The sequence below is a fragment of the Leptonychotes weddellii genome, chromosome 13 (genome assembly GCF_054177405.1).
Source record: "Leptonychotes weddellii isolate Sample4059 chromosome 13, ASM5417740v2, whole genome shotgun sequence".
Classification (NCBI taxonomy): Eukaryota; Metazoa; Chordata; class Mammalia; order Carnivora; family Phocidae; genus Leptonychotes; species Leptonychotes weddellii.
The window spans coordinates 44,340,350-44,362,080 of record NC_138381.1 but is presented as its reverse complement, the minus strand read 5'-3'; the positions used below and the strand labels follow the sequence as shown (position 1 = coordinate 44,362,080).

At 42.8% G+C, this 21,731-nt stretch overlaps 1 pseudogene across 1 annotated transcript in view; it reads right to left on the bottom strand.

Annotated features, from left to right (window-relative positions):
- The window catches only part of LOC102748274 (small ribosomal subunit protein eS17 pseudogene), a 52,787-nt pseudogene extending 32,762 nt beyond the window's left edge, over nt 1-20,025 (bottom strand). Inside the window, exons 1-4 of the transcript XR_014139844.1 lie at nt 19,954-20,025; nt 9,028-19,340; nt 8,400-8,457; nt 3,075-5,255 (exon numbers count right to left, since the gene is read on the bottom strand). The product of XR_014139844.1 is annotated as a small ribosomal subunit protein eS17 pseudogene (transcript). The remainder of the gene's footprint in view (nt 1-3,074; nt 5,256-8,399; nt 8,458-9,027; nt 19,341-19,953) is intronic.
- Between the last annotated feature and the right edge of the window lie 1,706 nt (nt 20,026-21,731).

Genomic DNA, 21,731 nt, shown 5'->3' with positions numbered 1-21,731 from the left:
TAAGACAAATTCCAGAACCCTTGGTTCTCAGATGCTGCATTCCAGGTAACATGCCCATTGATGTTTTGAAGTAGGTAAGTTTGGCAAGATCAAGAAATCCGGATGCACAGAACTGAAACTCCTCAAAAGGAACTGAACAGCTTGCTCACCATTTTGACTCACTTCATGCCACTAGGGTTAGCTGGACCAAGAGGGAGGTTGGACCATGCCCATCTCATGATTCGTTTCTTGCCTCTAATGGAGAAGAGGGTTTACAGGGGTGATGCCTGATTTAGGAAGAGCCTGAGTGTTACCCAGTGCTCCCTGGTCCAGCCCTTTCTTCAAAAGTAGAGAAAACAGAAGAATAATTAGGAACAAATGAAGGTGCCAGAAAAAAAGAGGAAGGTTAAAAGCAGGCTCTTGGCAATGACCCTGAATCCTTGGGTGACCATCTCCCCACAGAGATGAAGTGAGGAACCATCATGGGGAGCAAGACCCCTGGAAGGAATGGGTATTTTCCTTCCCAAGTCATTCATACCCAATAATAAGCACACACCAGATAACACACACGTTGAAGGCTGTGGGCTGTTGGAAGCAGACATGGGCCTGTGGGAATCGCCTGAACCAAGGCATGAGAAACATTCTTTTCCTTAACACCTGTAACACTCTCCAGGATGACTGTTTCTCTTAAAGCCATAGGTGTCTGTTTTCACATTTGCTCCTTGGAGACAGAAACAGGATTACGATATATGATGTTTTTTTCTCATTTCCTGCTATGTGTTGTTTTAACTTTCTGTGACAGCTCTTCTATTCTTGCCTCCAAATGGTGACTCTATGTATGGCAACCCCCCACCCCCACCCATGTTGATGGGCACAGACTTACAATGGGAATGTTTAGGGCATGGAATGTTCTGTAACCAGTGATTTTTCATCTGCTATTTTTGAAAAAAAAAAAAATCTTTCTACACATTTCAAGCCCACTTTGCTAGTGCAATATAATGACCAGATAGAATCTCTCTTTGAAGATTAGGAGTCGCATTCAGCTTCAGAGTCATCATTTAGATCATCATTTGGGTCATCACTGACCTCAGTGCCATGAGCCATGGGACAAGCACTGAGGATTGGAGCCAGAAGACGTGGGTTTGAGGATCAACTCTACTTGAGGAGCTGAGAGGTTCAGAACAAGTTGCTTTAAAAACAAAACCCAAAAGACAAAACACAAAGTCTCAGTTCTCAGTTTCCTTCTCTGTAAAGTGGGGATAAGAAGCAAATCGACTTGGGGCGCCTGGGTGGCTCAGTCGTTAAGCCGCCTTTGGCTCAGGTCATGATCTCAGGGTCCTGGGATCGAGCCCTGTATCAGGCTCCCTGCTCGGCGGGAAGCCTGCTTCTCCCTCTCCCACTCCCCCTGCTTGTGTTCCCTCTCTCGCTGTGTCTCTCTCTGTCAAATTAATAAATAAAATCTTTAAAAAAAAAAAAGAGGCAAATCAACTTACTTCACAGGATTATGTGAAGATGATGAAAATCCTCTATGAAAGCATTTCCATTAACTTAAAACACTCTGTAGCTGCAAGGGTTTTATAACTAGAGATGTAGCTCTAGGGGCATAGGAGCTCAGGCTAAATCTTCACAGTTGAGTTCGAAAAGTTGGCTGATAAAAAAAAAAAGCCCACATTGAGTTTGAGTTTTTACTATTTATCTTTTTGTCCACCAAGTGGGATGCTAGGGAAAAAAAAATAAATCGAAGTTGTTTTCCAGTTAGCTGTCAGCGCCCCCATACACCAGGTAAGGAAACTAAGACTTAGAAAGTTGTTGTTTGTCTGTTTTTATTTATTTATTTATTTATAAGATTTTATCTATTTTTTTGTCAGAGAGAGAGAGCACAAGCAGGGGGAGCGGCAGGCAGAGCAGGGAGAGGGAGAAGCAGGCTCTCTGCCAAGCAAGGAGCCCGACGTGGGACTCGATCCCAGGACCCTGGGATCATGAGCTGAGCCGAAGGCAGATGCTTAACTGACTGAGTCACCCAGGCGCCCCTTGTTTGTCTGTTTTTAAGTGACTTGCTCCAAATCTCACAGCTAGCAAGTGTAAGCACAAGATTCACACCTGAAATTCAGGTCTGCAGAAATAGGCTGCCAGAGGTTCTCGTTTCATACTGGCTTAAACTAAAGAACAGGTGCAGAAAGATCACAGACGGGGCATCTGAATGAAGGCCCAGTGCCAGGACCTAGACTCGGAGGTGAGGGCCTCCCCACGACTCCTGGGAGAGCCTCCCCCGGGAGAGGCGCTCATTCTGACGGGAGAAGCCTGAACTGGGAAGTCGGTAGGCGGGATGCTTGGGGATGCCACATGGCGGGGGCACACACCAGCTGCCTTCTAACTCAGCCCCTCTGGCAGCTTGGGCCAAATCCCCAAGCAGAGGAATAACTCAGATTCATGAGTCAACAAAGTCATAGCATGGAGCTCTGTGAACAATGGACGGGGCAAGCCTATAAAAAGTTCCATCGCTGGGCGGAGAAGGGCCCCTCTCCCCCACAGTCAGCCCTGGGGCTGACAGAGACAAGCAACCAAGACTTGTGCGGGTAACGTCACAAGACACTGCGGGGCCTGCACTGACGACGTGGCCCATTACACCTCCTGATGCCGCACACAAGTGACTTACACGGTGTTATTACTGCACGGTGTTATCATGGCACACATTTTCTTCTCTCTTTAGCTCTTTCCGTGCTCCCACCAGTGCCTGTGTTTGAGTCAAAAGTTTAAAATCTAAACTTTGGATCTAAGATTTTCTCATTATTCAGCCCCTCTCCATGGGACCCCTGTTTTCCTTCTAGCTATACCTCCCCTGACCTGAGAAGACGCAGCACACGTGATGCGGTGGGTACGTGCAGAGGCTTCTCGAGCAGACAGAAGTGGGCCTGACCCCTGGCCCTGACTTTACCACCCCCAAGACTCCAGAGAGGCGCTCAGCACCAGGTCCGTGTTGTTAGATGAGAAGAACAGGAATGCAGGTGTCATTCAAAGTTGAATTTCACATCATTGCTCACTACCCCTTCCCTTTCTAACATCTCTGTAAAATTTAACATCCTTAAAATCCCTACCTTTGCAGTATGGTTGGTTTGTTGTTGTTGTTTTTTAGGGGAATTTACATTTTCCGGCTAGGAAATCTTGAACTTTGCCAGACATATGTGAATAAATCAGTTTCCTAGTCACGTTCTGCTTTCCCGGGATGTTGCGAGAATTCGCGAGATGAATCCTGTAAAACACAACCTACTCTTGGAGAAATACGATATATTAATAACACACTTAACAGAATGTTCTTTTCACAAAAGGCAAGTCACTGGCCATTCACTGGTTTCAGATCGGCCCATCCCTGCCATGGGAGACAATGCTGTGGTCTCCATCACCCGCGGCAGCTTGACTCTTCTGCGGGCGCACACATCTCCACTGAACAGTAGTCAAGTTTCTGATTAGCAATGTTGCCAAATGAGTAGGATTCTTTCCTCAAATGTGAGTCTAACAGATTGCTAAGAAACTTACTCAGATTTCCCTCTCCAACTTTGTTTCTACTCTGCCTATCTTCTCCCACCATTCTGGGGGAGAATCCCAAATCCATTCCATAAAACCGGAATTTTGCTGTAATGAGAAACTGGGTCAGTCAGTGTCAGCAGCAACTATCAATACCTATGAAGGCTAAAAAGTAAATTCAGTATTTGGACATAGCATTGGCCATGGTTCTAATTATGTAGTATTGTTTTTTTTTTCATTCCTGTCTTCTCTATTCTGTGCTATTGTACTGCAACTCCGGGCTGAGCAGAAATGTCTTCTGGAAACACAGTGCTCAGAAAAGAGGAGAGCAGGTCGACACAGGCAGTCAAAAACCATCTTCTTGATAAAACGCTGCCCTTTCCCTCTAACTATGAATAACAATAGCAAAGGCCTAATTAGCTTAGTCAAGTCTATTGGAAGGAAAGCATCACTGACTCTCCAAAGGCAGGTTCCGAGAAGCTGCTGCTAGCCCCAAACTCAGCAGCCTGGAGGTCCCCCATGCCACAAGTGGGGCTGGCCAGAGCCTTCCTCCCCTGGAAAATGAGGTTTCTGTTTAGGCCCCTGGATATAGTATTGGTGACTCCCTCTCCTCCTTTTCTCTTGCTCTCTTCCTCTCTCTCCTGACATGGCAAGTGGTACCAATCTCTTTTTGCTTTATGTCCATTTTGTTCTTCTGATGGAGGAGAGGAGAAGGACAGGAGGGGGGCCATGAATGATGTCCTCACTTTGTGCCTTCTCCTAGGTGACAGTTCACGCGAGGCCAGCAAGTGGGCTGTTCTCAGAATTGTTTCCCAAGAGCTTTGCTTTATTCTGTTTCCCCATAAGCCTCCCTGACTTATTTTCACTGTTGAAAAACTTGAACTCTTGGTGGAATGAATGTGAGGAAAACATTTTCTGTTTGCTTTCTTTTATTTTGTTTGTTTGTTTTTATTCTGGGCCCACTATAAAATCTCTTAGCAAGTCATTATGTTTTCATAAGGAAAACCCAAGCTTTTGTCTAGTGATCCTTCCCTTTGTTCCTATACAAGAAGGAGGCCTGGGAAGATTTCCTGGTACCATCAGAGGACATCACTGACCCACCAACAGGTCACTATGGTGGGTACATGATGAAAGCGAAAGGCCATGAGTGGAACGGGGATGCCAAGAGTAACTATTCAGCCCTCAAGGAAGAATTCCAGTAGGACCCTTCATCTCTAAAACAGATTAAGGTGCTGATTTTGTTGACTTCAAAGCATGACAGTTCTGGCCAAGCTTTTCTCAATAACGCCATCAGAGCAGGCAGAAGGAATCCTATTCTCTTGATGCAACTGGAGGCATGATTCTCAATACCATGGGGTGGGAGTATGTACTTTTTCCACTACACGTGGCCCTGCCCACCTAGAATCATTGCTCTTGAGGAGAAATGCTGCTCACTCATGAGAGTGAGCTATTGCTCGATGGTGAGGAGGTTAAACAAAACAAAGCAAAACAAAACTGTTGGGAACCATTAGAATCTGCTGTGTGTGTGTGTGTGTGTGTGTGTGTGTTTGGCCCGTGAGAAAAATTATTCTCAGCTCTCAGACTTTCCTAAAGTATGAACAATGTTAAGAGATCCAACTTTTGATTTGGACTTGGGATTTTAAATTTAATGTGACATATTAATGAAAGCAATGTGCGGTATTTACTCAAATCATAGTTTTCTTCAGGGTAGTGCAAGATTCAGTCATGGATAAATCAGAAGCGTTCTCCAGACTCTGAAAGACAAGAGGACCAGAAATCACAATGGTGGCGGGGGGGACAAAAAGACACTACTCAAAAAAGAGTTATTTAAGTTTGAGAGGCAAACGATACTATTAGAGGGAAGTATTAAAAGCCGTGCAAAGTCATAAACTCTATGAAGGCAAACAGTTGCATGCATCTGCTCACCCTCATGGCACGGAGTATATGTGGTGGCACTGGGGACCCTCGTGGAGCTGGAGCCCTGCACTCTTGGTCGCTGAGCATGCTTCTCTCCTGAACGTCAAGCCATATGATGGCTCAACCCTTTATATACATTTGGATGTAGCTAAGTTATGTTTTCATTAGTGGTAACTCAAGTGAATTGAGAAACATGACAGATCAAGCCTAACATTTTAGCGAGTTTCAATAACACTGGTTTGATTTTAGAAGGACACACATTTTTCCATTTAAAACATTTCTCTGAGGGCTCTAAAGGATCCAGTGCATTTTTTATAAAGGTGAAAATGTATTGCTGGGCAAAATGAAAAAAATTGGGATGCAAATGTAAAATTTTCCTTAAATCCAGGTACATGGAATTATGAAGATTCCATAGAAACTTTCTGGGAGCTATTATTTACCGAGTGCTTGCTATGTGTCAGACCACCTGGTTTATAAATGTTGGATGAATGAATGAATGAATGAACAAATTAACAGTCCTAGAGAATACTTACTAATGTTTCCTTTTTACCAATGAGGAAACTGAGGCTTGGGAGGCTGTAAGAAATCACCCCATCTGATAAATCTTGGAATAAAATTCAAACCCAAACTCTCTGATTCTATGTGATGTAAAAGAGATTCAAAACAGTGCTGGGAACAATCACATATCCTAAAAACCCCTCCGCCTTAGGCCAGCTGATGAAGATAGCTTTTATTTTTCTCCTTGAAGTTCTTAACTTCCCCCAATGAGTGCCAATGTCCTCATTCATTTTCTCATATTACTCATCTCCTTTACCCACAAAATTCTGGTTGAAATTAGTGGAATCTTCATGCTTAGGAGCTTCTAATGACATAAAGAACTGGGAATACTAACCCAATGTTCTGATCTTTTAAAAAAGCCCAGACAGAAAAGAATATTGGCCCCAGCGGTCAAAACCCAGACAACTCCAGTTTTGATGGGACAGCTCCCAAAAAGTTCAGATGCTTCCCTGAACTTATCCAAACCTTGGGCGGTCTCCTGCTTTTCCGGAGGGAACATGCTTGGTGGATGATGCACCAAGTTTGAAACACATGGAGAATGCCCTCCATAGGGACTCTTGGGTCTTATGTGAGGTTAAATCCCAATTGCACATCAGGCTGCCATGGTATTTTTTTCTCTGGAGAAATATAAGCAGGCTTTGTTGTGTTGCAAATGAAATCTCAACCACACAGAAAGCACTGGAAGTTATATTAGGTGAAGTTATTCTGTTTACCGTCTTCATTTGTTAAGCACCTATCATGTGCCAGATACTTCCCTAGATGTTTTACCTATGTTATTTTCTTTAATCTTGTCAACAAACCCACAACATAGGTGTTATCTCCACTTAACAAATAAGAAACTGAGGCTCAGGTTGATGAAGTAACATGCCCAGAGTCATATGACTTACAGGTGGCAGTTGGGATTGGAACCACTTCCGTCCATGTCCAAAATGTGTGCACTTAACCACACCATCATGTGCCTTGATCAGCCCAGAAAGACATGAGCAAAGATTTCATTTGTGGGTGGATTTGTACCCTAGCTTTATTTCCATTTGACTGCAGCCTCCTCTGGTCCATTCCAGAAGCAGGGATGGAAGTAGTGGAGCTGGCGGGCACCGCTGGTTCTCATATAGCAAACATAGGCAACGAGGTCAAGTCGCTGGGCAGAGGTCACCAGCTTCAGGCCAAGTGACAGAAGTTAATGAGTTCCAAGGCAAAGCAAACCATCAACTGGCTAGAACCTCTGAGAAGCCATCAGAAAAAAGTCTGACAAGATAGACTAAGAAATTCACGGGTGACTTTAGAAATCAGAAATAAATCAGGAAGAAAAAACAATTGATGTGCAAGCCAATTCCCTAAACACTGGAACCTCACAGAATCATTAAAAGTCCCCATAACTTGGGCCTGACTGAAACTGTGGTCCCTTCACTGTAGTAATTTAAATCAACTATTTATTTTGGCTTCCTTTCTCAATGACTTGTTCTAATCGAAATGCTTTGATGAGATGTACAAAAGGAATAAAAATATGATTGAGAAGCCAGAGAGTAATATCTAGGTTTAAAACAATTGTGAACATAAACTTTAATCTCTGGCCCTGTTATAAGGGCTATTTTGACTGACTAGGGCAAAGACCTTTAAGATACTATTTAGAAAAGAATTTTGGGTTTCAGAGTGGGCGTAAATGTATTCTAACACTACCCTTACAGAACGTATTTCCACTAAAATGCCTCTTATTCCACCTATAAATCAATGCACATTTGATATCTCAAACTCCATGTTTTAGAGGCTTTTATAATTATGGCTTATAAGAAGCCTAGGTCAGCTTTATGCTGAGTTTGAGCAATATCTGGGGGACCTGGGTTTCTCCTACAAGCAAACCCGTGGGTTTCCCTCCTGCTTTACGTGAAGTACTTCCATTGATCTATCTAAAATTCATCTGTGGGTGGTGTGCTTACCTGAACTGGATATTATCTTTCTGAAGCCAATAGCAACAATAAAAAAACAAGTGTTACTATTTATTAAAATATTACCATATGTCAGGTATCTTCTAGCAGAACTGGGTTTGAAGCCTGGCCAAGCTATTTGACTACCTGTGAGATCATGGATAAGTTACTTATCTCTCAAATCATCAGTTTTCTTATCTACAAACTAGTGATAATAATACATTGGTTTGAGAAAGATGAGTACCATATGATTTCACTTATATGTGGAATCTAAAAAACAAATGAACAAACAAAAATCAGACTTTTAAATACAGAAAGTCAACTTGGTGGTTGTCAAAGAGGAGATGGGGGAGGGATGGATAAAATAGGTGAAGGGGATTAAGAGATACAAACTTCCAGTAATAAAAAAAGTAAGTCAAGGAGATTAAAAATACAGTATAGGGAATATAGTCAATAATACTGTAATGATGTTGTATGGTGGCAGATGGTGACTCTACTTACCGTGGTGAGCAGTGAGTCGTGTCTAGAATTGTCGAATCACCATGTTGTACACCTGAAACTAATATAACATTGTATGTTAATTATACTTCAATTAAAAAAAAAAGAGCTGCAAGCAGAACCTGAAAACTAAAGGAGACTTAAAAGACTAAAAACCAAAACCCCAACAACCCAACATTGGTTTGTGCAGAAAAGTCAGTAAGATAACATATGTTGTATTAGTTTGCTAGGGCTGTCATAATACCACAGAGTTGGTGGCTTAAACAAAAGAAATTATTTTCTCACAATTCTGGAAGCTAAAGTCCTGGATCAAGGAAGAGTTTTTACTTCCAGAGCTCTCAGCTCCCATTGATTTAACTTCTACTCAAAGGCAAGCAAAAAACTAGAATGACAGTGACAGGGATGATGATGTAACAGGGTGGTAACAGCAGCTCACTTTTACTGAGGACAGACACATATGAAGCTCTTCAAATGCATTCTCCCATCTCATCTACACATCTTCTACAAATGAGTAGCTGTGTGTGGTCTTTCAAATAAACTGAAGATTTTTTTTTTTTTTAAGGAGAACACATGAGGAATTTCTGCATGTGAGAAAGGGTAAAATCAATGTTGATTTCATGAGAAGACTCACCAGCCCAGATGATCGTTGTCACTCTAACTGTAGTTTTTGCTGATATTTAAGGACACATAAATCATATCCGAATTGACTAGAAAATGCTGACATCCACTTTTGGAACCAGAGCATGTTCTGGAGTGCAGAGATTCCTTGATAGATGTCGATTGGCCAGGAGAGCTGGAGACGACCTGCTTTTGAGTCCTTCTCTACTTAGCACACTGCTCTGCATGCCATGAAGACAAAGAAATATCTGCGGAAGAAATGATGCACCACCCCACTGGACTTCTGAGTTGCTCTCTCCCTTCAGGATCAGCATGGCTAACAGCTCTGATGGACTCACTGATCAAACAGCTGTCTGTGCCCCTCTTCTGGACACTCAAGAGACCCCCAAGAACACACTGCTGCAGAAAGAGGGAGGCCACCACTTGGCTCCTTTGTAATTTACTCTCAAGTGCTTTAGGGATTTTGAACAAGAATCTCAGTCATGTGAGCGTATCTGTAAAACAGTTGTTGGGAAAGTAGAAAAAGCAAATGTTGACATTTCCAAGGTTTTTATTTAATGGCACTTCTACATCCACCTCCCGACAGAGACAGATGTGGCGGCTGCCACTGACAGTGATGGAAACACACATTTTGAAATGTTGCAAGTCATAGAAACATCTAGGCCATGGTAATGCCTGTTGGATTCTGCTTTTCCTGCTTCTGTCAGAAGAAGCAGGCTGCCTCTTCCTCAATTAGCTCAATGCAACCACCCATCAGAAAGGGTCAAGTGGGCATTGCTTTGGGTAACTCTTCCAGACTTGAACAAAGGCACAGGGGAGACAGATGCATGCAGAGAGCTGCTTTCTGTCAGCTCGCTCTCTGGACATGCTCAGGCCTGCGGGCAGGGCTTTTGAGTTTCTGGCCTGCTGTCAACCCCATTGAGCAGCAGCCTTGGCTGGGTCACACACAACATTTTTTCTGTCTGAAGGATGACCTGGTTAGCAAAGGACAAATAGTAGAGCTCCCAAAAAATAATTAAGTCTTTGGACCCCTTTCTGCAAACACAAATCTGTGTGAGGTTTTCTGGAGCAAATGCTGTAGACTGCATTCCAAAGGCCAAAAGGCAAAACACCACACTGGTCAGTAACCCATGTTCTCTCCATAAATAGCACCATGCCTTTCTGAAGCCATGAGACAGAATGTTAGACAGTCCCATTCCTGGTACCAGCCGGATGGAAGCTTTCACTAACAGACGTGAATACGACAAAGACAGCAACAGGGATGGACAGAGGACCAGTTCAGTCAAAGCCCAGTGTGTTGGGCAATTCACTTAAGTACTTGGGGCCTCGGTTTCCTCAGCTCCAAAGTTAGGCTAATAACTCTGTTCCAGGAGGTAATCCATTTGACCGGAACACAGTCACTGAGCACCTACCACATGTGCTGCCATGTTAATGGCTGTTGGTAAAGACCAAGTGAAATGTAAGGGCCCAGCTGAGCAGCTGCCTCATAAAAGGCTTTCCCCAAATGTTTGTTGACTATGGAAGAAGGGTTGGGAAAGAGGTAGCCCTGGGTTTCCTTCGAAAATGTGGATATTTATTCAGATTCTTGAATTATTTATTAAAAGTGTTAAAAATCCCTTTCTTCCACTGGCATAATGATTAAGCATTAGAAGCAGACAACCAAGATCCTGGGAATAGAGAGTTAAGACAGGAACAGTGAGCTCTGTTCCAGCTCAGGGGGACCTTGACTGAGCTTTGACATATGTGAATAGACTCCCAGGAGAATCCATGGCTTCAGGTCTAGGTCCAAATAGGTAAAGAGTGGAGGGGAAAGGTGCCAGGGGTGGGGGGTAATGAAAGGGGCAAATTAATTTGTTACAGTGAAAAGTGTAGGATAGTTCCTAGGAACAAACTAACAGACGTGTTTATCCTGTGAGCAGCCTTAGTGATTTCAGTGGTTGGCTGGAGGGAGGGGAAAATTGAGCTAGCATTAATCATGCTCCCAAGTTCAACTCCAGCTTCTCACAAAAGAGACAATAACTGGTAACGCCATCCTGGTCCTCATAACATTCAGGGTCAAGGCCTGGCTGGAATTACCCAACAGGATTTCAGATGAGGCCTGGAAACATGTGCATTAGAGCATCCTCTGGAATGCATGTGGCATGTAGAAATGGATTTTTCTCAATCTAATTTTAAGAAAAATCTGAACTTCATAAGAGTAACTGGGTGCTTTAGAGAATCCCACCCTTTTTTTTTTTCTCAAGACAAGCATTTTGTGCCCCAAACCAGCCAATGGCACTAACCACACCTATCTCAAGCCCAAGTTTGGATAATAGATCCAAATAGAAATCCTTTTTAACCACCGTGTGTCCTCCAGTTGCCTCTTCTTTGTGGTGTGGGATTTCTTTTGGCATTCTCACGCTCCTCTAAGGGTTAACAGAAGGTTAACAAAGATGACCTCGGGAGTTGAGGAGCTGGTGCTTCCAAACATCCCCTGGGCGGGGACTACAGATGGCAGGTCAAAATCGACGTCACTCTTCAGCTGCCTGGTATGCACCTTACGAAACCAGGCATACCCATGCTAAAATAATGAACTGGCCCGCACTCAGGGAAAATCACAAATGCGTTTCTTCTTCCAGTGATATATGGAGAAGCAAAGGGCGGAGGTTGAGTACGGAGAGAGGAGGAGAGGAGGTGAGGCATAGCGGAGATAGCAGACAGGGGAAGTAAAGGCGCATCAGAGCATCCGATGCAACAAATTTGCGAGGAGACCCTCCAAATGCTGCAATGTCTTCCATGCCAAAGATGCTCAGGATGAGTCCAATTTTAGCCCAGGAGAAGTGAATCATCTATAGGGCAAGAAGTTTAAAGAGAAAAAAAAGTATTATTCCAAGTATGCAGTGCTGTCCACATCCAAAACTTCTAGGTCAACTACAGTGAAGAACTGATGTGGGAAAAAGAGAGCAGCCTGAGCTCTCAGTGCTCTGGGTCGGCTGTCAGCTGTCCTCATCCTCACATCATTGATGTCCCGACCCTGTTGGTGGGCTATGGGAGGAAAGCGCAGGCCTCGTACCTCTTGATGCTTGGCTGGGAGTTTCTGACTTGTACCTTTAATTAAAGGGAATATGACCTTTTTGATGATGATGATGATGATGATGATAAAAACATCTCAAAAAAGAATGGGGGCATGCACAGGCTTATATATTATTCCAAGTTCTGTTTAAGTCGAGAGGGTCTGAAACAGTAAAATCATGTTTGCTCATACAGCTCTGAGTAACTGAAGGGGGAAAGAGCTCAGAAAATAATTGATTAGATGCCAATTCACATAGCTCACTTAGTCTGCTTTTTATTATCAGTATTTCTTTAAAAGGCTAATAGATCCTGTTCTTGACAAGCATGAAGCCAGAAGGTGGGCTCTTATCCAGTGTTTTCATTTTTCAGCCCTCAAGAGGCAATGATTAGATCTTACTATTGAATGCACAAACCACACTCACTGTGTGAACTCTCTGAAAGCACTCCCCACCTAGGGATAAGAAAAAGTAGAGGAGTTTTATTGGAAGGATTGTAAAAGGAAGAGGGAGGAGCGTTCTGGGTCTCTTTGGGCCAACTGATTAGGAATGAGTTGATTTTCTTATGACCACTCTAAATCTACTCTCCTGGGGAGGAGGGAAACCTGAGATGATTGGACTTCAGTGATTTAATTCCAGGTCGAAGAATAGCTAAACCTTGGCTGGAGAGCAAAAGTCAACCAGTGAAAGAGCGTTCGCGAAGTGATCGAAATCCTGTGAATCCTAGGTAATTGTTGTGAGTGGAGTTTCTCTCTTCCACATCTCGTAAACTGTAACTGAACTTAGGACAATATGCCAGTCAACGGATGCTCTCCACAGATTGCATGATCTAAAACTGAGCTACAAGGAGCCAAATATGATTAAAATGTGCTTCCAGTCATAACTTCATGGCAATGCTTCTCAGAGGCATCCTTGGGTCCGGTAAGCACTGGACACATTTTATTCATTACAACACAGTCAATATCAAGTTGCCACACATTGTATCTGTGTCTGCCACGTAACTACCCTCAACATATCCTAAATGTGCAGCGCTCTCTCCTTCCTAATGGGATTGATTAGTGAGTCTCTGGGTGTGCTCTTGGGGGTTAGCTATCCGCTTGCATCACCAATCCAGTGAATGAAAAGAGAAAAGATCTTTTCTCCAAGGAAAAAGACATGCAAGTGAATTGATGCCTAAATCCTCGCCTCAGAAGCGAAGAAACAGCAGGGCTGTTTGAGATAATGACAGCGTACACTCAACTCTAATTCATACACAACCACCAAATTTTTATAGGTTCCTATTTGTGATGCTATAACTAAGGAGTTTTTTTTACAGTTTTCAGGTTAAATTCCTATCTTTTGGGGATTATAATTCAGTTATAAAATGCTTCTCTTAGACTGAAAGTTGGTATACAAAGTCTTGGTCAGAATAAAAACATCATTAGAAATTTCCACAAATGTCACTTACATCATCAAAAAGTGTTTTGTAAAATAATAAAACCGTATCTTTAGAACATATGCAGATGTGACTTATAGTTACATGTTTCTTATTTCCTTGTTATTTGTTTATGTACAAATATGTTCACCTACCTTTTTAAAAATCAGGTTTTTCATTATACCATTCAGATTACATTGTTAAATAAATTTTAATATCAAAAAAGATTACCTTTCAATATTTACAGATTAGTATTGAGGACATAGCCTCCATTATAACAATGACAACATTAAATGAGTCCAGATATTAAAAAGACAATACACAAGTCAATCTTATTACTTTAAGGGCACATTCAATGTCGCCTATCAATACCATTGTGCACTGACAGTGAGTCCATCTGTGTTCCCTGGGGGCCGTAAGAAACAGGTGATAACACTCAACCCCAGGGAAGGTAACAGGTGAGGGGGTAGAGGGCAAACCCGTCTTTTCCATCCTGTTAGGGGTGAGATGACCCAACAGATATTCCCCCACAGTATCTCACAAATATATTAGGTTTTTTTTCAAGGGAGGTTAAATATGTTTGAGCCTTGGGAAATTTGTTACTATCACCATAGCACCATCGATATGAGACCCACATACCATTGTACTTCATTACTCTGCTTTGCCTACTGTGCTTTTTCCATGGCTCTTACTACAGAACCGCTCAGCCAGGGAGCGCTTGGATGGCGCAGTCGGTTAAGCCTGCGACTCTTGGTTGACCCTTGGTTGCGGTTCAGGTCGTGATCTCAGGGTCATGGGATAGAGCCCTGCATCGGGTTCCACGCTCAGTGCGGAGTCTGCTTAAGACTCTCTCTCCCTCTCTCTCTGCCCCTCCCCCCCCAAATACATAAATCCTTAGGAAAAAAAAAAGGAAAGAAAAAGAAATGCTCAGCCAGGTTCTCACCCTTTGCCTCTCCGCAGGTGTACGTATTCGAAGGCTGATAGGTAATTGGGAAAGGTGGCTGTCACACATTCATGTGGAATTTAAAGAGTTGACACCATCATGCCAACTACTAACACTATATTAAAAAGGCGACATTATTTTTTTCCAATTTTTCTAATTTAAGCTCTTTTATTAGATAGGGTTTGTTCACTGCCTCCCTGGTGTCTTTTGTTTTCTCACACTCTTGGCTGACTTACCTTCACTCTCTGGGCACTTGGGAACACACTCCCAGCTGGGTGGAGAGGCCTCTCAGAGCTGCCAAATTCGGAGTGAGTTTGTCCTCCACAAAAAAGTAATTAAAATGTTCCAATGTAGTTCCTCTGAGAGGGCTAGAAGCTCTCAAGTTCTCTCCTGCTACTTTATCAAAAACTCCTGGGTAGACATTGAACACCAGTAACAGTGCCAAAAATAGAATGTTTTTTTTTAAATTGAAATAATATATGTATTTATTCTTAAGGCCAAATGAAAGTCCACTATTCTCTTTTTTATTTTTTAAAGATTTTATTTATTTATTTATTTGACAGAGACAGACAGCGAGAGAGGGAACGTAAGCAGGGGGAGTGGGAGAGGGAGAAGCAGGCTTCCCGCAGAGCAGGGAGCCCGATGTGGGGCTCGATCCCAGGACCCCGGGATCATGACCTGAGCCGAAGGCAGACGCTTAACTACTGAGCCATCCAGGCGCCCTCCACTATTCTCTTTTTAGACATTTTTATTGGATGGTGTATGTGCGTGTGTGTGTGAGAGACAGCCACCCCATAGGAGAGCCAGACTGTGTCCCAATCTAATGGGAAGTCCACGCCGTATGCTATTTGGCAAAAAGGTGCAGCAAGAATCCCTGAGAATTCACCAGTCGCTTCCAATTTTTATCATTTCACAGTTACTTTCAGAAGCGGCTTACTAAGAGCATCTCATTTAAGCCCAGGAGTAAGTTAATACATCAAGAGAAACATTCAAAACCTTGATGCCTTTTGTTTGTAATTTCCTTGTGTGTTTTATGTCCCCCAGAGCAGATAAACAAGGGGTGTTCACTAATTAGAATCAGAAACCTCTCAACCCAAAATGTCTGGAAAATCCTGTGTTCTGTTAGTTCTAATATACATGCATCAGCCATAAGGGATGTCTAATAGTGCAAGACCATAAAATCCCTTCATGTTTTCTGTTTTAGGGAAATTCTGCGTGGTTGCTCTAGGGTCATAAAAAATTACTAATGTGTTTTCTCATGGCGCTTGGCCATAACATAAGGCCCTGTGCAATGGTATTGTAAGCAGCCTGTAATCACAAACAAATGTATTCCACCAGCAGATGAGATGTTATATGAGAAAGTGTGAGAGGTTAGAGCTTGAGCCTTGGTGTCAGCTATGAAGCAGGTCCCTCCATAGAGGAAGGCCCCAGAGGCCATGCAAATGAAAATGACAGTGCCTGGGAGATGGGGGTGGGAAGGGGGATGCCAAGAGAGATGAGGTCATCCCAAAGAACATCCAGCTTCCCTCTGAACGGAAAACAAGAAGAGGTTTCAACTCTGATGCTATCTGGACTAAGAAAGGAGATGGAGTTTACAGGTCAGGTTGAGGGAGATGTGGGAATCCCCATAAGGAGGAGACAGGTGACATCCGTGGGTGTCCCAGGATGGGGGATGGATAGCCAAACCCGGAGCCAGCCGTTCTGGAGCCAGCCTTGTATCAGCAAGGGAAATGGGTTGTCCGTTTCCACCACCACTTATCTGATGTGTTCAGTGGTTAGGTTAGGGCACGAGGAGGCGGACTGTTACCACGAGGGTGAGATTGCTCACCCACTACAGGTCTGGCTTGGAAGGACTTTCAGGGCTGCTTTCATAGACCAAGTATCGTTGGCATCATTCTGATGAAAGGAAACTCTCATGGAGAAGCTGATGTGTTTTGCATTAGCCTCCAAAAAGGAACTTTGGAGCTGTAAACAGTGACATTTCTCCAGGTGAGCTCCTGTGCTGAGTAGGAGTGTTTTCCAGAATTCTCAGATGCTCCATAGGAGCGATACAATCAGATTACTCGGAAACAGTGGAGTGACCCAGAAACAGTGCTGTGCAGTGGAAATGTACAGGTTAAAAATCCTGGCTCCACCACTCCCTAACTGATTTTGAGCAAGTTATTTACGCTTTCCTAACTTTGGTTCCCTCTTCTGAAAACAGGGAGAGAAATGGTTGCCTGAAATGGTTGTTGTACAAGTAAATCTCCCACTGAAACGCTGCTCTTATGCCAGCAACTTCCAGGTCTTTTCTCTCTGGCCCAAATTTCTTCTCTAAGTTTCACAACTGTACACTCTATCCCATGTCCCACAGGCTCTTTGAACCAAATGTTCCAAATGGAAAACATCATCTTTCCTTCCCTCTGACCTCACAGATCTGTTTTCTACTCAGCTAAAGATGCCATCATGTGTCACCAGAAAACTTAAAAGTCCCTCGAATTTCTTTCCCTCCTTTCGCCACTCTCTAATCACAGAAACCAGCAAGCTTCAGCCCTTGATTCCAGCTCTTTCGAAGCTCACTAGCTGTATCTCCATCTCTAGTTCGGGTGTCACAATTCCAGTCTCGATCACTGCAAGAGTCTCCTGTCCCTAAGGTTGGCCCATTCTCCACCCTTCATCCAGAGAGACCTTTGGGAAGAGCAAGTCTTCTTTGTTCACTCCCCTCCTTACACAGCTTCTCACTGCCCTCAGGATATTTCTTACCCCAGCTGGCCAAGATCCTGTCCTTTCTTAATACTCTGGTGTCATATTTGGTCTCCATAGTTCTGGCACTGTAAGTTCTCTCTATACTGAACTCTGTTGACTTTTCACTCATCTCTGGGCCTTCAGGGAGGTTGTTTTCTCTGCCTGGAATTGGCTTCCCTCCCCCTGCCTTCCTCCCCCTTTATCTCATTGCCACTCATTCTTCAGGTCAACGTAGGTATCACCTCCCACATGAGCTTCCCTGTGCCCCCAAGGCTGGATATGCACCCTCCTGTGTGCGGCCACCATACCTTGTAATCTCCTTATCACAGGCACATGACCTTACAATACTGGATTCTCCTGGAACTGTCAGTCTCTACTAGAGAGTAAACTCATTAAGGACATTGTATCTTCTTTAAAGGAAGGAAGGGAGGGAGGAAGGGAGTAATATGACATGTTAAGCACCTAGCACAGAATCAGTCACATACCAACAAATGCGAGTCTCCACTCTATATTGATAAAATGCACATCTTTACTTTTCTTAACCAGGCCCCATAATTACTTTTTCACACTCAGCAAAGTGGTGAAGTCTCTTCACATCTAGGTATGCTGAATTTCTACAGTCAGCCAAGGGTCCCCAAAACCCAGTAGGCTATATCAGTTTCAGAAGCCTCCAGATTGGAGGTTTTGTTTATTCAACAAGGTCTTTATTCTCCTTCACTTTTTTTTAAATTAACAAACTTTATTTTCTAGAGCAGTTGTGGGTTTACAGAAAAATTGAGTGGAAAGTACAGAATTCTCATATACTCCCTTACTTCTCACTCACACACAATTTTCCCCTATTATTAACATCTTACTTCGATGTGGTCCATTTACTACCATTGATGAACCAGTGTTGATACATTTTTATCAACTAAAATCCATAGTTTAGATTAAGGGTTACTCTTTGTATGGTACAAATTTGGGAGTTTTGACAAATGTATAATGACATGTATCCACCATTATGATATCATACAGAATAGTTTCATTGTCCTCAAAGATGCCTCTGTTCCATTTATTCATTGTTCTCTCTTTATCCCTTCTCATCTTCCCAAACCCCTGGCAACCACTGATCTTTTTATTGTCTCTGTAATTTTGCCTTTTCCAGAATGTCATACAGTTGGAATCATACAATATATAGCCATTTCAGATTGGCTTCTTTCACTTGATAGTTAGCAATTAATGTTCCTCCCTGTCTTTTCATGGCTTGATAGCTCATTCCTTTTTATCACTGAATATATATTCCATTATCTGGATGTACTATACTTTGTCCATTCACCTATTGAAGGATATTTGGGGCAATTATGAATAAACATTTCTGTGAACATTTCTCTGTGGACATGAGTTTCAACTTATTTGGGTAAATATCAGGGAGCACAAATGCTGGGTCATCTGGTAGACTAGGTTTAGCTTTGTAAGAAACTGCCAAATTGTCTTCCAAAAGTGCTTGTGCTCTTTTGCATTCTCACCAGCAATGAATGAGAGTTCCTGCTGCTCCACATCCTTGTCAGTATTTGGTGTTGTCAGCGTTTTGGATTTTCGTCGTTCGAGTAGGTGTGTAGTGGGATCTCGTTGTTTTAATTTGCAATTCTCTAAAGATATATGCTGAGCATTTTTTCATATGCTTCTTTTCCATCTGTATATTATCTTTGGTGAGGTATCTGTTCAGGTTTTGGTCCACTTTTTGCTGTTGGTGTTGTTTAAGGTTTATTCTCGAATAAATATTACAGTCCAGCAGAAAGATTCAAACAGCTCCACGTGATGTTTTGAAATTCATCCCAACTGTAGGCTGAGTGACCTGTAGATTGGACACACTGCCAGAGTCCAAGAGTTTTAACATGTCCTTAGTGTCAGGATCTAATTCCATGATCTCCGGGATCCAAGGCTGAGATATGAGGAACATAATTCTCTCTCCTTTCTCTCTCCTCCTCCTGCAGCTTGATGGCGATCCCTCTCCCCAGGCCTCTCTGAATCCACTTCATCAGATGTGTGACATCAGCTGCTTTCTTGTCACGGAGCTTCTTGTTGGGAATAATGGTGATCTCCTTGCACACACACTTGTTGGTGTGGAAGTTGTCTAGGCACGCGTGGTACTCCTCAATTATGACCCAGGCTGCTGCCTTCATGGTTTTGTCACGAACACAGCCCAGGTTCGTTTTGGCCTACTTTTTAATTGGGTTGTTTTTTTATCATTGAGTTTTAAGAGTGCTTTCCGTATTTGGGCTACAAGTCCTTTATCTGATATGTGTTTTACAAATATTTTCTCCCAGTCTGTGGCTTGTTTTTTCATTCACACAATCTCCTTCTCTTTTGAATGATAGTTTTGAGGGATGTAGAACCCTGGGTTGATGGATTTTTTGTTTCAACATTTTAGCTATTTCACTCTACTCTCTTGTTGCTTACATGGTTTTTGATGAGATGCCCAATGTAATTTGTATCCTTGCTCCCCTATAGGTAAGGTGTTTTGTTTTTCTAGCGTGTTCTTTTTTTTTTTTTTTTTTTTTTTGAGGCAGAGAGAGAAAGAGCGTGCACAAGCCAGGGCTGCGGAGGGGCAGAAGAAAAGGAAAAGAGAGAATCTTAAGCGGCTCCACGCCCAGTGCGGAGCCCAACATGGGGTTCAGTCTCACAACCCTGAGATCATGACCTGAGTGGAAATCAAGAGTCAGACGCTTACCTGACTGAGCCACCCAGGCGCCCCTTTCTCTGGCTTCTTTAAGGATTTTCTCTTGGTCATTGAGTCTCTGAAATTTGAATATGATATGCCAAGGTGTGTACCTTTAGATATTTATCCAACTTTGTATTCTCTGGGCTTCCTGTGTCTGTGGTTTGGTGTCTGTTTTTGGCCATTATCGCTTCAAATATTTTCTCTACTCCATACTCCCTTTTTTCTCCTTCAGATATTCCAACAATCCTTATGTTTCATCTTTTGTAATTATCTCACAGTTCTTGGATGTTCTGTGTACTTCATTTCCATTTGTTTTTCCTCTATGCATCTCAGTTTGGGAAGTTTCTATTGACATTTCTGAAAGCTCACTGACTCTTTCCTCACTCATGTCCAGTCTACTGATGAATCCACTGGAGTTATTCTTCACTTCTATTACAGTGTTTTTTATATATAGCCTATCTTTTTTATTCTTTCTTACAGTTTTCATCTCTTTGCTTACATTACCTTCTTGTTTTGCATGTTGACTATTTTCTTTCCATTAGAGCCCTTAACATAATAAACGTAATTATTTTAAATCTCATAATTCTAGTAACTGTCTAATAATTCTAGTAACTGTGTCATATCTAAATCTGGTTCTGATGTTTGCTCTCTTTCTTCAGGCTGTGTTTTTTGTTTGCTTGTTTTGCTTTGTACGTTTTTTTGTCGAAGCCTCACACGATATATCAGGTAGTAGTAGGCCTTTAGTGTGAGGTTTTATGTGAATTTAGCTAGGAGTTGGGCTGCGTGCCATATTTGTTGTAGCTGTACGTTCCAGAGACTTCCTCTTACATCCTTGTTTTATCTCCCTTGTTAACTTTCGGCTTTCCTAAGTACTTCAGCTTAGAGAAAGCCTGTGTCTTGCCACTCTTTCAGCTGCAGGCCACTGTTATTATATTGAAGCCCTGGTTGGTGGCAGTGGTGGGGGTAAGTGTGGGGGAGGGGAAGCATTCTATAATCTTATTACTACACCTCAGTCTCTTAGCCGATCTGTGTCCCTGGGCTGTGACCTTCACAGCTGTTTCTTAGCTATCTGCCCTTCCTCCTTAGATGAGACAGTTAGCTTAGAGAGGGGTCTATGAAAATGAAGTGTAGGGCAAAACTGTTATTTGGGGCCTTAGTGTATATCGTCTGCTCCTAAGAGCAGTTTTAGGTCCACAGGTGTTGCAAAGAGTAAGAAGGACAAAGCTTTCGGGAGACCTAACTCTGAAGAAAGGCTGGAGATGCTGGGATTGCCTGAAACAGAATCTGGGGCAAGAGTGCAGTGGCTGGAGTGATAGGTGGTGATGCTAACTGGTTCCTGTTTCCTCAGTGGGCTAAAGGAATAAACAGGAAAGTCTTGGGCTAGAAGACAAAATGCAGGTGAAACTAGTAAGGGAGGTTTAGATGATTCAAGGATTGAGAGAATGAGTCAACTAGACAGAAACCGCAAGTTATAGAAATCATGGTCAGTGAACTAAGCTACATCAAGGTTCTCTAAGGGACCATGTGCGGCAACTGTAACAGAAACTGGTGTGTGTCTGTGACCAGTAGAAACCAGCCCATTAGAATGCATTCAGTGTAGACATCGCAGATCTGTCCTGGCTATTTTGTTGCCTCTGACATTTGACATGCAGAGTGAGAAAGATGTAACTAAGAAGGTTTCCCAATACCAGAATGTACAGATATTTAAATGTTGTGATTTGAAGCATTTCAGAATCCTAAGTTAGCAACTAACATGCCCAACTGACAATTTCAATCCAGGGGTAAACGCATTCCATTCCTCCTGTAATTCATGCCATCTCATTCTTCCCTTTTGATTGACTCAAATTAGGTGATAATAATACTACCAACCAGCCCAGTTTGCTCAGGG